Raw genomic sequence first — 15,530 nt, 5'->3', positions numbered from 1 at the left:
AAAATCTCCCGGCTCTCTCCTCCGGCGCTGTTTTCGCTGTCCCGGCTCTCTCCTCCCGCGCTTTTTAAATCTCCCGGCTCTCTCCTCCGGCGCTGTTTTCGCTGTCCCGGCTCTCTCCTCCCGCGCTTTTTAAATCTCCCGTCTCTCTCTCCTCCGGCGCTGTTTTCGCTGTGAGGCCCATCGATTCTTCATCGGCCCTTGAAAAGAGCACCCTAACTGGTGCTATGAGGCATCAGTGCTAACCACTGTGCTACCGTGCTGCCCATCGTGTCCACACCAGCTCTCCAAACGAGCATCATGGCTTTGTGCCACAATCCTGCCTCTTCCCTGCACCCCTTCATGCTGTTTCTATTCAAATAACCATCTAATGCCACCTTGAATGCCTCAATTGAACCCGCCTCCACCACACTTCCAGACAGTGCATTGCATCCCCGAATCACTCGTTGTATGAAAAAGATTATTCTCGCATGACAACATTGGCTTCTTTTGCAAATCACTTTGAATCTGTGCCCTCTCATCATTGATCCTTTCACGCGTGGGCACGGTTTCTCCCTGTCTACTCTGTCCAGCACTCTCATGATTTTGAACATCTCTCTTAAATCTTCTCTAAGAACAGCCTCAACCTCTTCAATGTACCCTCATAACTGAAGTATTCCCAGATACACCCAATTTCCTTACCTAAGTTGCTTTGCTGCACCTCACAGATGGCCCCATTTATTTATTTTCTCATCTTTGGCTTCATTAATAATATGAAAATTCTGACTGACTGGCAGCTCTGCTTTTTATATTTGCTCTTCTGGGCTTGAATGGCTGCTTGTTTTGGCTTGATTATTTATTTGTGCAATGTATGTTCGTGTTGGTTCTTTCCCAAGGTTTTGGTGATGGTCTCTGTCACTTTCTACCACTGTTTTTCCCCCTCTCCATGTTGTTTTCACATTTCTTTGTACCGTTGGGTTCATGGAGGTATTTGTCCTCCCACTTGATGTGAGCACTTAGTGTTGCGAATGTGGGGTGGGTGTGTGACTGGACCATCTTCATGCTCCTGTCATTGTTTGGGGTGTGAATGGGATTGGAGATAATGGTCATCATAGGCCTGTGTATGTGTACGTGTTTGAGCTACGTTGTGATATCATGCAGGATGACTTTGGTAAATTTTAGTCAAAATGTATTATGTACGGTGTGCATCAAGGGGTCCACCAGGTCAACAGTCAAGTGTTAAGGGCACGCCTAATGGTAAACGCCAAGCTGCTCAAATCCCAGGAGGGAAACTTGAAATAACCCTCCTCAAATTTCTGTTTGTCATTTGTGTAGGATGAGAGAGGTTTTGAATTCCAAAAATGATGTCCCCGACTACTTGTGATGATTTTATTGTGAAGTAAATGTTTATTAAGAAATAGAAAAAAACAATCAAATATGTTTGATATAGTAATGAACCGAACAATACTTCAAACAAATGTTTACTTAGATAAGACAATGATTTCACATGGTACCAATGCTTTAAAACAGTTCTAAACAATCTTAACTTACCTTCAGAGCTAAGCTTCCCCATCTGTTAAGCAACACCTTATAGATTTTAACATCTGCAAAAGTCTAGTAACTTTTACCACCTATGCCTTTAATTCTCTCTTTGGGTGCTCTCTGGGGTTAACAGCAGTTGGCTTTTCAGATCGCTCACACTGCTTGCTGGGAGTTTGACCAGCTATTCCTGTTGTCTGCTGAGATCTAAAAAAGCTACCACCATAGGTTTCAGTATCTCCTTAAATACGTTCTTTCTTTGAATCTGTCATTGTCTCACCCAATCTCTTTAGAACTGCTCTCATAGAATCATAGAATTTACAGTGCAGAAGGAGGCCATTTGGCCCACCGAGTTTGCACCGGCCCTTGGAAAGAGCACCCTACTTAAGCCCACTCCTCCCTCTTCCAGAATCGATTAATTTCATTTCTTTGCTTTAGCTTTTAGAATTTGAAAGAAAAGTAAACTTAATGTGCCCATACTTTACCCATAACATCTTTCTTTCTCACTTTGCATATATTCTCCTTTGAATCAGAACCACCCAACCCATTCAAATCTATTCCTGTCCTGGAACAATCCTTATGAAATTACCTGAAGTAAACATTTGTTTGAAGTATTGTTCGGTTCATTACCATATCAAACCCCCAGTTTAGATTCATGCAGTAACTCTGTCCCTTGCTGTAATTACCCACCACGCACATACCCCAGAACATAGAACATTGAACATTACAGCGCAGTACAGGCCCTTCAGCCCTCGATGTTGCGCCGACCTGTGAAACCACTCTAGAGCCCATCTACACTATTCCCTTATCGTCCATATGTCTATCCAATGACCATTTGAATGCCCTTAATGTTGGTGAGTCCACTACTGTTGCAGGCAGGGCATTCCACACCATTACTACTCTCTGAGTAAAGAACCGACCTCTGACATCTGTCCAATATCTATCTCCCCTCAATTTAAAGCTATGTCCCCTCGTGCTAGACATCACCATCCAAGGAAAAAAGCTCTCACTGTCCACCGTATCTAATCCTCTGATCATCTTGTATGCCTCAATTAAGTCACCTCTTAACCTTCTTCTTTCGAAGGAAAACAGCCTCAAGTCCCTCAGCCTTTCCTCATAAGATCTTCCCTCCATACCAGGCAACATTCTGGTAAATCTCCTCTGCACCCTTTCCAGTGCTTCCACATCCTTCCTATAATGCGGCGACCAGAATTGCACGCAATACTCCAAATGCGGCCGCACCACAGTTTTGTACAGCTGCAACATGACCTCATGGCTCTGAAACTCAATCCCTCTACCAATAAAAGCTAACACACCGTACGCCTTCTTAACAACCCTCTCAACCTGGGTGGCAACTTTCAGGGATCTATGTACATGGACACCGAGATCTCTCTGCTCATCCACACTGCCAACTTTTACCAACTGAAAATTATTACAACCTCTTGGGTTTCTAAGCTAATGGGCGTCATTCTCCGACCCCCCAGAGGGTCGGAGAATGCCCGTTGGCCGCCGTGAATCCCGCCCCCGCCGAAGTCTCCGAAGGGAGAAAAGTCGGCGGGGCGTTAATGGCGCCGCTGCCGCGGAGAATGTCATGGGTCTGCGCAAGGCAGCCGATTTTCGGCCTGCCGATATTCTCCCTTCCGGATGGGCCGAAGTCCCGTCGACGTGATGACCGTTCACGTCGACGTGAATCAAACCTCCTTTTCATCGGCGTGACCCGGTGCTCCAGGCTCACGCCGACCAGCGTGGAGGTGAGTGATGGCCTGGGGGGTTGGCTCTGGGCAGGAAATGGCATGGCCGCAGACTGATTGCGTGAGGAGAGGTGTGTCTCGGCTTGTGTGTGTGTGTGTGCGGCGGGGGGTGGGGGGGGTGGTTAGAGTAGGCTGGGCTCCGGGGGAGTGCCGGGAGGGGGTCCGTGCCGGGGTGGAGGTTGGGGGTTGGGGGGGGTCCGTGCTGGGGTGGAGGTTGGGGGTTGGGGGGGGTCCGTGCTGGGGTGGAGGTTGGGGGTTGTGGGGGGGTCCGTGCTGGGGTGGAGGTTGGGGGTTGGGGGGTGTCCGTGCTGGGGTGGAGGTTGGGGGTTGGGGGGGATCCGTGTTGGGGTGGAGGTTGTGGGTTGGGGGGGGTCCGTGCTGGGGTGGAGATTGGGGAGGGGGTCCGTGCCGGGGTGGAGGTTGGGGGTTGGGGGGGGTCCGTGCTGGGGTGGAGGTTGGGGGTTGGGGGTTGGGGGGGTCCGTGCTGGGGTGGAGGTTGGGGGCTGGGGGGGTCCGTGCTGGGTTGGAGGTTGGGGGTTGGGGAGGGTCCGTGCTGGGGTGGAGGTTAGGGGTTGGGGGGGGTCCGTGCTGGGGTGGAGGTTGGGGAGGCGGTCCGTGCCGGTGTGGAGGTTGGGGGGGGTCCGTGCTGGGGTGGAGGTTGGGGGGGGTCCGTGCCGGGGTGGAGGTTGGGGGGGGGGTCCGTGCTGCGGTGGAGGTTGGGGAGGGGGTCCGTGCCGGGGTGGAGGTTGGGGAGGGGGTCCGTGCCGGGGTGGAGGTTGGGGGTTGGGGGGGGGTCCGTGCTGGGGTGGAGGTTGGGGGTTGGGGGGGGTCCGTGCTGGGGTGGAGGTTGGGGAGGCGGTCCGTGCCGGTGTGGAGGTTGGGGGGGGTCCGTGCTGGGGTGGAGGTTGGGGGGGTCCGTGCCGGGGTGGAGGTTGGGGAGGGGGTCCGTGCCGGGGTGGAGGTTGGGGGGGGTCCATGCCGAGGAGGGTGATGGGAGGGCAAGTGAGTTGGTCCACCTGGCCAGGTGCCAGCCTCCAACAGTTGGACCCATGCGGTCCATGTCACCTGGCTGGGGGGAGGAGGGGATATGGGCAATGATGACATGTCGTCGTTCCCCTCCCCCCCACCAGGCCGTCATGTTTTCAGATCATCCAGCGATGTTGGCCGCCGTGGTGGCAGCCGCTCATGTCTATGTTGCCCTGGATGAGGAGGAGGAGGAGGAGGAGGAGGAGGAGGAGGAGCGTGCCAGAGAGGCGGTGCAGGCTGCCGCAGAGGGGCAGGCGGCAACCGCCCAGGCTGCAGGGACACCTAACCGACAGGACGAGGAGGGGGAGGAGGACGTCGCGGCCCCACGGCAACGGAGGCACCCAAGGGCGCCCCGCGTGTACCGGCCCCTGCAGTCATACCAGGACCTCACGGACCGGGAATGCAGGAGGAGACTCTGGATGAGCTGGGAAACCGTGGCACACATCTGCCACCTGCTGGCACACCTGTCACCGCATGGCACTGGCGGGGGACACCCTCTCCCCGTGTCCGTCAAGGTTACGGTGGCCCTGAACTTTTATGCAACGGGGTCATTCCAGGCACCGAGTGGGGACCTGTCTGGCATATCGCAGACATCGGTGCACCGGTGCATCCGGGCAGTGACAGATGCCCTTTATGCCATGGTGCACCGCTACATCCACTTCCCCGTGGACCGGGCCAGCCAAGATGCCCGGGCCGTGGGCTTTTCTGCCGTGGCCGGGTTCCCCATGGTCCAGGGCGCGATTGATGGGATGCACGTCGCCGTGCGGCCACCTGCAGATAACAGGGCCGTGTTCACTAATAGGAAGGGGACCTATTCGATGAACGTACAGGTGGTCTGCGACCACCGCATGATGATCCTGCACGTCTGCGCCCGTCACCCAGCCAGTGTTCACGACTCATTCGTGTTGTCGCGGTCATCCATCCCCGGCATGTACGAGGGACGCCATCCCCGGCTGAGGGGCTGGTTGCTGGGCGACAGGGGCTACCCATTGCGATCGTGGCTGAAGACGCCGATACGGAGGCCACGCAATTAGGCGGAGAACCGCTACAATGATGCCCATGTAGCGACAAGGGGAGTGATCGAGAGGTGCTTTGGCGTGCTGAAGATGCGTTTCAGGTGCCTGGACCTCTCTGGGGGCGCCCTCCGGTATCGGTCAGATAGGGTCGGCCGCATCAGTGTGGTGTGCTGCGTCCTGCACAACATAGCCCAGCAGAGGGGCGATGTGCCGCAGGCAGAGGAGGGCGGAGTGGAGGAGCAGCAGGAAGAGGCACAGTCCTCCCCAGATGAGGGGGATGGGGGCAATGGTCAGGGCAGACGGGGTAGACACAGGCGGGTGGCTGTCCACCGTTACCGGCTGGCCCAGCGGGCACGGGACAGACTGATAGACGCCCGCTTCACTGACTAGATGGGCGTGGGAATCGGGTAGTATGGCCACAGACCGCACACCATGGCAACAGCCGACCACCCACACCTTCCACCCATCCACCCACCCAGCACCCTCACCCCCCTCCCCAACCCCACCCACCCCACCCGCATGCCCACCACCCCCCCCCCATTGCCGATCCACCGGCGGCACAACGGGCCGGGCTCACACAGTTGCGGGTGGACGCGTGTCTATCGCAGGCCATGGAGGATGATGACAACCCGCCCTGCGATGAGCTCCTGGCTCTACATCGTTGGACTATGTCTGACCCATGGCCACAGTACCACCATCCACCCGGACCATCCCTGCATGCGGCTGTGACACTGCAGCGCACGGTCCCGTCCTCTGCCCAGGGGATGTTGATGGCGGCCCAGGGGGAAGGGGGCAGACTCACCTGGGGCTGAGGTAAGACCACCCCTCACACACACACTTGCGCTCAACGTACATGACACGCCCGCACACTTTGGACAGAGCACAAAGGCAGCTTCGGTAGGTGTAACATTGACTTTAATAACCAAAGGAGTTCATGCACGTGCCCTAGCCCCTAAAACTCATCTGTGCCCTGCACCCGTGCCAACTTACTCAGTGTCTAATTGTTTGGCCATACGGGCCCTTTGACTACGTCTACGTGGTTCCCCAGACGGTACAGCAGAACTGGAGGTGGACTCCTGTGATTCCTGCCCTCTGACACTGGATCCTTTTGGCGGCCGTTTCCTGGGGCGTCCTGGCCTAGATGGGCCAGGCTGCGGCCCGGGCGACTGGGATGGCGATCTGCCAGCCTGTCCTGCCCGTTGCCCACCCGATGCACCTGGGACGGAAGGGGGGGAGTCCGAGGTGTCGCGGTGTACCGGGACCTCCCCTACAGAGGGAGCCGGGACGGACCACACCACCTCCTCCTCCCTCGGGGTGCCCGATGGCCCCCAGGCCTCTACATGGGTGGGCGATGCGAACGGACTGGCCATCCGACGCCCCCCCGACATCTGGCGCTGCCAGTCTTGGAGGCCCGTGCTGGTATCGACAGGGGTCTGCAGGTTTGCAGCCATGGAGCCCAGGGTGTTGGCAAACCCTGTCTGTGACAGTGCGACGCCGGCTCGCACATGGCCACTGGCGCCGATGCCCTCAACGATGGCCTGCTGAGACTGGGCCATGGCCTGCTGAGACTGGGCCATGGCCTGCAGAGACTGGGCTATGGCGTTGAGCGCCTCTGCCATCTGGCGCTGGCACTGGCTCATGGCCTCCTGTGAGAGGGCAGCCATTTCCTGGGCCACAGACGCCGCCTGCACGGAAGGCCCCAGGCCTCGCAAACCGTTCCCCATGTCTGACACCGTCGCAACCATTGCCTCCACCGCGGACGCCACCCATGCGGTGTCAGCCTGGGTGGCACGCATGACCGGGACCACTCCCAGCTCCTGGACGCGGGTGGACTCCTCCACCTGCGACCGCAGCCGCCGCAAGCCGTCACCCTCTTCGCTCGTCTCCGGGTCGGTGGTTGCATCGGATCTATGTGTGGGTGTGGTAACTGCAGGAACCCGGGTTCCATCTGGGCGGCAGATGTTCGCTTGGCCTGGGCTGCCCTCCGACCGCCCGGTCCCTCTGCTGCTCCTACCTCCACCTGCTGTACCGGGACGGCTGTGTTGTGCGCACCAGTGAGTGTACCAGACGCCTCATCACTAAAGTGCCCAACCGTGGTGAGTGTTTCTGCGATGGTGGAGGGTGTTGGTGACAGCAGTGGCGTTGTGTCGTGCTCTTCGTCCCACTCTGAGTCCATGGCACTTTGGGGTGGGGGTTCGTCTCCACCCATCCACTCTGAGTCACTGTCCGGTATTTCGTCTTCCCGGGTAGTGCTGTCCCGGGTAGTGCTGTCCCGGGTAGTGCTGTCCCGGGTAGGGGTGTCCTGGGTAGTGGTGTCCTGGGTAGTGGTGTCCTGGCTCGGATGTGACGGGGGCCTGTGGCTGCCCCCCTCATCGCTGGGTGGTCGCTCCCGCACGTGACGGGGGTGTCGTCTCCCTGTTGCTCCAGGTCTCTCCGTCTCCCGTGGTGTGCGAGGGGCATCCTGCGGGCGTCGCATGCTGGAGGGTCCGGGTCTCTCCGTCTCCCGTGGTGTGTGAGGGGCATCCTGCGGGCGTCGCATGCTGGAGGGTCCGGGTCTCTCCGTCTCCCGTGGTCTCCGAGGGGCATCCTGCGGGCGTCGCACGCTGGAGGGTCCGGGTCGCTCCGTCTCCCGTGGTGTGCGAGGGGCATCCTGCGGGCGTCGCATGCTGGAGGGTCCGGGTCTCTCCGTCTCCTGTGGTCTCCGAGGGGCATCCTGCGGGCGGTGTGCATCTGCGGGGATGGGTGCCTGGACGTTTGGTCCTGCGATACACAATGAAGCATGCATGGTTAGACATCAGGCAGTGATCAGGTGATACGGGGAGGGGGATATAGGGGAGGGGGGATATGGGGACGGGCTGTCGGTGGCTCACTTGCTGGTGGGCCCCCGACCTCTGCATCAGCAACCTCCCGGTCCTCAGGTCCGCCAGCCAGTTCCAGGGCCCTTTCCTTGTGTACGGTCAGTGGCCTCTCATCAGCGGGCCCTCCTCCAGTCCTAACATGCTCCCTATTGTTGTGTGCGCGCTTCTCCTGTGGGGGGGGGGGGTGGGGGGTGGTGGCAGGGGTAAAAGGCAACAGTGTTAGGCAGGTATATGAATGCACGCCATCGGTTGCGCGTGCATTGCAGAGGTTAAGGTTAGGGCTGGATTCGCTTGGGGATATGGGGGAGGGGGGATATGGGGGAGGGGGGGATATGGGGGAGGGGGGGATATGGGGGAGGGGGGATATGGGGGAGGGGGGATATGGGGAGGGGGGATATGGGGGATATGAGGGAGGGGGGATATGGGGAGGAGGGATATGGGGGATATGAGGGAGGGGGGATATGGGGGAGGGGGGGATATGGGGGAGGGGGTGATATGGGGGAGGGGGGATGTGGGGGATATTGGGGAGGGGGTGATATGGGGGAGGGGGGATGTGGGGGATATGGGGAGGGGGGATATGGGGGAGGGGGGATATGGGGGAGGGGGGATATGGGGAGGGGGATATGGGGGAGGGGGGATATGGGGCATATGGGGGAGGGGGGCATATGGGGGAGGGGGATATGGGGGAGGGGGGATATGGGGGATGGGGGATATGGGGAGGGGAGGAGGGATATGGGGGAGGGGGATATGGGGGAGGGGGGGTTATGGGGAGGGGGGGACATGGGGGAGGGGGATATGGGGGAGGGGGGATATGGGGGATATGGGGGAGGGGGGATATGGGGAGGGGGGGTTATGGGGAGGGGGGATATGGGGGATATGGGGGAGGGGGGATATGGGGGATATGGGGAGGGGGATATGGGGTAGGGGGGATATGGGGGATATGGGGGAGGGGGGATATGGGGGAGGGGGGATATGGGGGAGGGGGATATGGGGAGGGGGGATATGGGGGAGGGGGATATGGGGGATGGGGGATATGGGGGAGGGGAGGGGGGATATGGGGGAGGGGGATATGGGGGAGGTGGGGATATGGGGGAGGGGGGATATGGGGGAGGGGGGATATGGGGGAGGGGGGATATGGGGGAAGGGGGATATGGGGGAGGGGGGATATGGGGGAGGGGGATATGGGGGAGGGGGGATATGGGGGATATGGGGGAGGGGGGGATATGGGGAGGGGGGATATGGGGGAGGCTCACCCTGCCTGCTCTGACGAGGCCGTTCACCTTCTTGTGGCACTGGGTGCCTGTCCGTGGTGTCAGGGCCACAGCGGTGACGGCCTCTGCCACTTCCCTCCACAGACGCCGGCTGTGGCGTGGGGCAACTCTGCGGCCGTGCCCGGGATACAGGGCGTCCCTCCTCTGCTCCACCGCGTCCAGGAGCGCCTCCACATCGCGTGACTCGAACCTCGGGGCTGAGCGATGGCCAGCCATCCAGTCGGGTGTTGCGGTCGGGTGTTCCGGTCGGGTGGGGGGGAGCAGCCCGGCCTTATGAGCCGTCACGCCGTGCAGCGCGTATGACGCTGCACGGCGTGAACCACTGCGCAAGCGCAGATCCCGTTACGTCGCTGCTAGCCCATTTTGGGCCGGAGACTATCGACCCATTTTTATGACGTGACGCAAGTGGGATTTGCGCCGTTTTTTGCGCCGATCGGCGAACTTTCCGCCGATAACGGAGAATTTCGCCCAATATGTTTCTGTTATTGAAGGAAATGACATCTTTCCCTCATGGCCATTATATTCCGACAGTTGCTCTGGTCTGGTTGCTTTTGTTGCTCCCATTGTGTCAGGGTGTGCCAGTTCTGACAAAGAGTCAAATTCGATCTCAGATGTTAACACTCTGTTCCTCTCTAGATACAACCAGTGTAGTAGTTGAGTAGTGAGTAGATGCAGCGCTCTCCGTTTGCGTGCCCGATCTTCGAGTTGTTTGTGTTTGCCCGAGGTCTTATTGGTGGGAGTCAGTTCAACAGTATTGCGCAGAGAAAATGAAAACCAGCTTTGAAATCTGTGTGCCAAAGAATGTTTGCTCAATCGCAACCATCTCCCCCCTCCCCCCGCCCTCCACCCCCCTACAGAGGAAATCCTTATCAATTACCTTGCTTTTAAATTCTTTTGAAATGAGGTTGTGTCCTGCGCTATGGCAATGGTTCTTTCCTCTCTCTTTTTATACTTGAGAAGAGCTGCCTTTTATGGGATTGATCAGGATCCCCGTGACAGAATGGATATCAAGGGGAATATTATACTTAGGGCTTTATTTAAGCTCCTGAAGTAAGGTTGGAGCATGTATTCTGATGACTGATTATGCGTTAAAATCACTGAGATACTTGGAAAAATTCTTGGAAGCTAAAAGAGCTCAAAATAAATAAATCCAGCGAGATGGTTGGTGGTTATTCTTGGGTACTGAGAAATAATAATAACATTTGTGAACTATGTTCATGGATTATGATGTTTGTTTATAGGGTCAGCCGTGACCCAGTCCATAGAATCTTAGGATCCCTACAGTGCAGAAGGAGGCCATTCGGCCCATTGAGTCTACACCAACCCTCCGAAAGAGCACTCGACAGATGCCCACAACTGCACCCTATACTCATAACCCCTTCTAACCTTTGGACACTAAAGGGGCAATTTTAGCATGGCCCATACACCTATCAAGGAACAGCTACTGCGCGTCCTTGATAAGTATGTACCTGTCAGGCAGGGAGGAAGTGGTCGAGAAAGGGAACCGTGGTTTACTAAATCAGTCGAAACACTTGTCAAGAGGAAGAAGGAGGCTTATGTAAAGATGAGACATGAAGATTCAGTTAGGGCGCTCGAGAGTTACAAGTTAGCTAGGAAGGACCTAAAGAGAGAGCTAAGAAGAGCCAGAAGGAGACATGAGAAGTCTTTGGCAGGTAGGATCAAGGATAACCCTAAAGCTTTCTATAGATATGTCAGGAATAAACAAATGACTAGGGTAAGAGTAGGGCCAGTCAAGGACAGTAGTGGGAAGTTGTCCGTGGAGTCCGAGAAGATAGGAGAGGTGCTAAATGAATATTTTTTGTCAGTATTCACACAGGAAAAAGACAATGTTTTCAAGGAGAATACTGAGATTCAGGCTACTAGACTAGAAGGGCTTGAGGTTCATAAGGAGGAGGTGTTAGCAATTCTGGAAAGTGTGAAAATAGATAAGTCCCCTGGGCCGGATGGGATTTATCCTAGGATTCTCTGGGAAGCTAGGGAGGAGATTGCTGAGCCTTTGGCTTTGATCTTTAAGTCATCTTTGTCTACAGGAATAGTGCCAGAAGACTGGAGGATAGCAAATGTTGTCCCCTTGTTCAAGAAGGGGAGTAGAGACAACCCTGGTAACTATAGACCAGTGAGCCTTACTTCTGTTGTGGGCAAAGTCTTGGAAAGGTTTACAAGAGATAGGACATATAATCATCTGGAAAGGAATAATTTGATTAGAGATAGTCAACATGGTTTTGTGAAGGGTAGGTCGTGCCTCACAACCCTTATTGGGTTCTTTGAGAAGGTGACCAAACAGATGGATGAGGGTAAAGCAGGTGATGTGTTGTATATGGATTTCAGTAAAGCGTTTGATAAGTTTCCCCACGTTAGGCTACTGCAGAAAATACGGAGGCATGGGATTCAGGGTGATTTAGCAGTTTTGTTCAGAAATTGGCTAGCTGGAAGAAGACAAAATGTGATGGTTGATGGGAAATGTTCAGACTGGAGTCCAGTTACTAGTGGTGTACCACAAGGATCTGTTTTGGGGCCACTGCTGTTTGTCATTTTTATAAATGACCTGGAGGAGGGCGTAGAAGGATGGGTGAGTAAATTTGCAGATGACCACTAAAGCCGGTGGAGTTGTGGACAGTGCGGACGGATGTTACAAGTTACAAAGGGACATAGATAAGCTGCAGCGCTGGGCTGAGAGGTGGCAAATGGAGTTTAATGCAGAAAAGTGTGAGGTGATTCATTTTGGAAGGAATAACAGGAAGACAGAGTACTGGGCTAATGATAAGATTCTTGACAGTGTGGATGAGCAGAGAGATCTCGGTGTCCATGTACATAGATCACTGAAAGTTGCCACCCAGGTTGAGAGGGTTGTTAAGAAGACGTACGGTGTGTTAGCTTTTATTAGTAAAGGGATTGAGTTTCGGGGAGTATTGCGTGCAATTCTGGTCGCCGCATTATAGGAAGGATGTGGAAGCATTGGAAAGGGTGCAGAGGAGATTTACCAGAATGTTGCCTGGTATGGAGGGAAGATATTATGAGAAAAGGCTGAGGGACTTGAGGCTGTTTGCGTTAGAGAGAAGAAGGTTAAGAGGTGACTTAATTGAGGCATACAAGATGATCAGAGGATTGGATAGTGTGGACAGTGAGAGCCTTCTTCCTCGGATGGTGATGTCTAGCCATAGCTTTACATTGAGGGGAGATAGATATAAGACAGATGTCAGAGGTAGGTTCTTTTCCCAGAGAGTAGTAAGGGCGTGGAGTGCCCTGCCTGCAACAGTCGTGGACTCGCCAACACTAAGGGCATTCAAATGGTCATTGGATAGACATATGGATGATAAGGGAATAGTGTAGATCGGCTTTAGAGTGGTTTCACAGGTCGGCGCAACATTGAGGGCCGAAGGGCCTGTACTGCGCTGTAATGTTCTATGTAACCTGCACACCTTTGGATTGTGGGAGGAAACCGGTGCACCCGACGCAGACACGGGGAGAACGTGCAAACACCACACAGTTACCAAAGGTCGGAATTGAACCCGAGCCCCTGGCACTGTGACGCATCAGTGTCACCGTGCCGCTGTAGCACTCTTACCTCTGAACCAAAAGATTGTGAGTCCTGATATGCCATCAATTAACACAAGACGAGTAGTGAACTAAACTGTGGCTTTAATAAGCTCAACAGGAAGCCTCCAGGCCACTTATCCCGAACTGGGGCAGTGCCGGAGGTCAGCCACCTTTATACCGAGCCCGAGGGGAGGAACCACAGGCGGAGCCATCCGGCAGTGGTTTACCACAATACATGTAGTACAGTAACAGTTTACCACAATACATATAATACACTAACAGTGGTTTACCACAGATCCAAGTGTCACTCCAGAGACTTGAGTATAAAACTCTCAGCTGACACTCCAGTTCAGTATGAAGGGAGATCTTCACTGTCTTTCTGTTCAGATATTAAACTGAACCCATTTAGTGGGTGTGGGCGTGGGTGTGGGTGTGCCCCCCCCCCCTTAATTGGCCTGGATAGAGCTTTGCTCTGTCCAATTAAAGGTGATTGTTGGGCCCTTAAAGCTGGAGGGTCAATCAGTTAGCTTGAAAGATGCAGTAGGCTGTGATGGAAGGTAAGTAAGAGAGAGGATGCTTCAAGGTGAATGGATCCTCTCTCCTACTTTTTAAAATCTTAAAATAAAAATAGATTTTTGCAGTCGGGCCCCACTGCGGGCGAGAAGCCCCACAGCAGGACAGCCCTCTGCTCCTGCACCCAAACTAACAGTGAAGGCCTCTGGGCCTGCCTGGAGTGTTGGCTCCTTAGCATGTCACCGGGACGTTCCAGTCAACCTCCTTTCATTGGCCTCAAAAAAGCTCTTAATGAGCTTCCTGCTGCATGCAGGTGGTCAGTCCTGTCAGCGTCAGATCCCATATGGTTTGGAGGCAGGAGAGAGCTATGGAACCAGCTCGCAGATTGGCAGAGTTATTCGTAGCTCCCGCCCACCTCTGAACCTGACCGCAGCCGGGCCGAAGATTCAGCCCCATGTCTGCTCTCTCAGCTAAGTCTACACAATCCCATAAAAGTATTTCAAAGATGTGCGGGGGACTGTTCCTCATCACGAAGAAGGCGATTATCTGCCCATTTTCACATTGCTGTTTGTGGGAGCTTGCTTTGTAAAAATTGTCTGCTGTTCCGACATTACAATAACTTGCCTTTGAAGTACTTAATTGGCTGTGTTAGGATTTTGTATGGGAACCCCAACAATTTGCAATTTGTAGGATTGTGAGGAAAGCCTGCTAAACCATGGGAGTGTTAACACTGACCAATTGGCATCTTTTATGGTAAGAGGAACATTCATTTGAACACCGAGTTACCCATATTAATAACAAATAAATAGCTTTACAATTAACAGTTAAAACAGTTCTTAAATAAAAGGAAAAAAACTTTCATTCACGATCTACACCTGCCACTGTATACTACAATGAAGCAAACCAGTGCAGTTCAAATGCCACTGATAAATAAAGTTAACAATCAGAGTTACATGCTTCTCTGTGCAGAGCTTTGGAGAGAGGCCCCTTCAGGAACAACATGCTGTCTTGTCAGACATTTCTATTCAATTTAAAATCCTATGGCAAAACTGCAAAACTACAGACAAACCTGGCTCCTGCCATTAATTACATCATCTGAGTCCCAAGCATCACGCACTCTCCAGACTCCTCCCACTAAGGTGCCCCATGACCTACCTATCTAGGACTAAACACAATCACTCATAAATTATCTACAACCCTAATGAACCTGCGAAACATAAACATTATTCCATTAGCCACCTACATGCAAAGAAGTAAATGGTTAAAATCAATGATTACCTCACTTTTATGACTCCTTAGTCACAGCTTTAGCAGACATACTGCTTGTATATATTTTAAACCACGGTTTTTAATAACATTGCTGCCACAAATATCAGATATAATATATAACAATTTCTTACATTCATCACAGCTGTAAAATGCATTGGATCATCCTAAGGCTGTGAAAGGTGCTACATAAATGCAAGTCCTTTACTTTGAACAAATGATGAAGAATAGATTGATGGCACATTGGATTCATTGGTGTCACACCAAAACTGGGTGAAATAATGTGATTCTGCAGAATAAATGTATGTAAACAACATTGGAGGAATTCACTACCATCCAAGGCACAGCAGTCCTTTTTCAGGACATCACCAGCATTATCGGCAAACCATGTCTATGGTGAGTACCGTCTGCAATAACGCACTAAGGCTGTTTCAGAACAGAGAATCCAGGCCAGGGTGTTGTATTTCTGCTTAGATTCTGTGTTGAGCTAGCGGACCTCAGCTTGGGCAGCTGTTGAGATGTTTTAATTGGCCAAAATGCCTCTGACTGAAAAAGTTGAAGAAATATGCCCAAGGTAAACACATAAAGGTGGATATCACACGAGGGCAAGACAAGCTCTGAGACTTTCCCTCAGTTAAATGGACAATCATTTGTCACTAAGGCAGGTTACCAGGAGAACGGCACCCAGCATGAGTCAACACCTTCAGGCCAAGAGTGGAGAAGAGTGTGAAAGAAAACAAAGACTGAAAGATACAA

The sequence above is a fragment of the Scyliorhinus torazame genome, chromosome 12, assembly GCF_047496885.1.
Source record: "Scyliorhinus torazame isolate Kashiwa2021f chromosome 12, sScyTor2.1, whole genome shotgun sequence".
Classification (NCBI taxonomy): domain Eukaryota; kingdom Metazoa; phylum Chordata; class Chondrichthyes; order Carcharhiniformes; family Scyliorhinidae; genus Scyliorhinus; species Scyliorhinus torazame.
Note: the sequence above shows the minus strand (reverse complement) of the source record.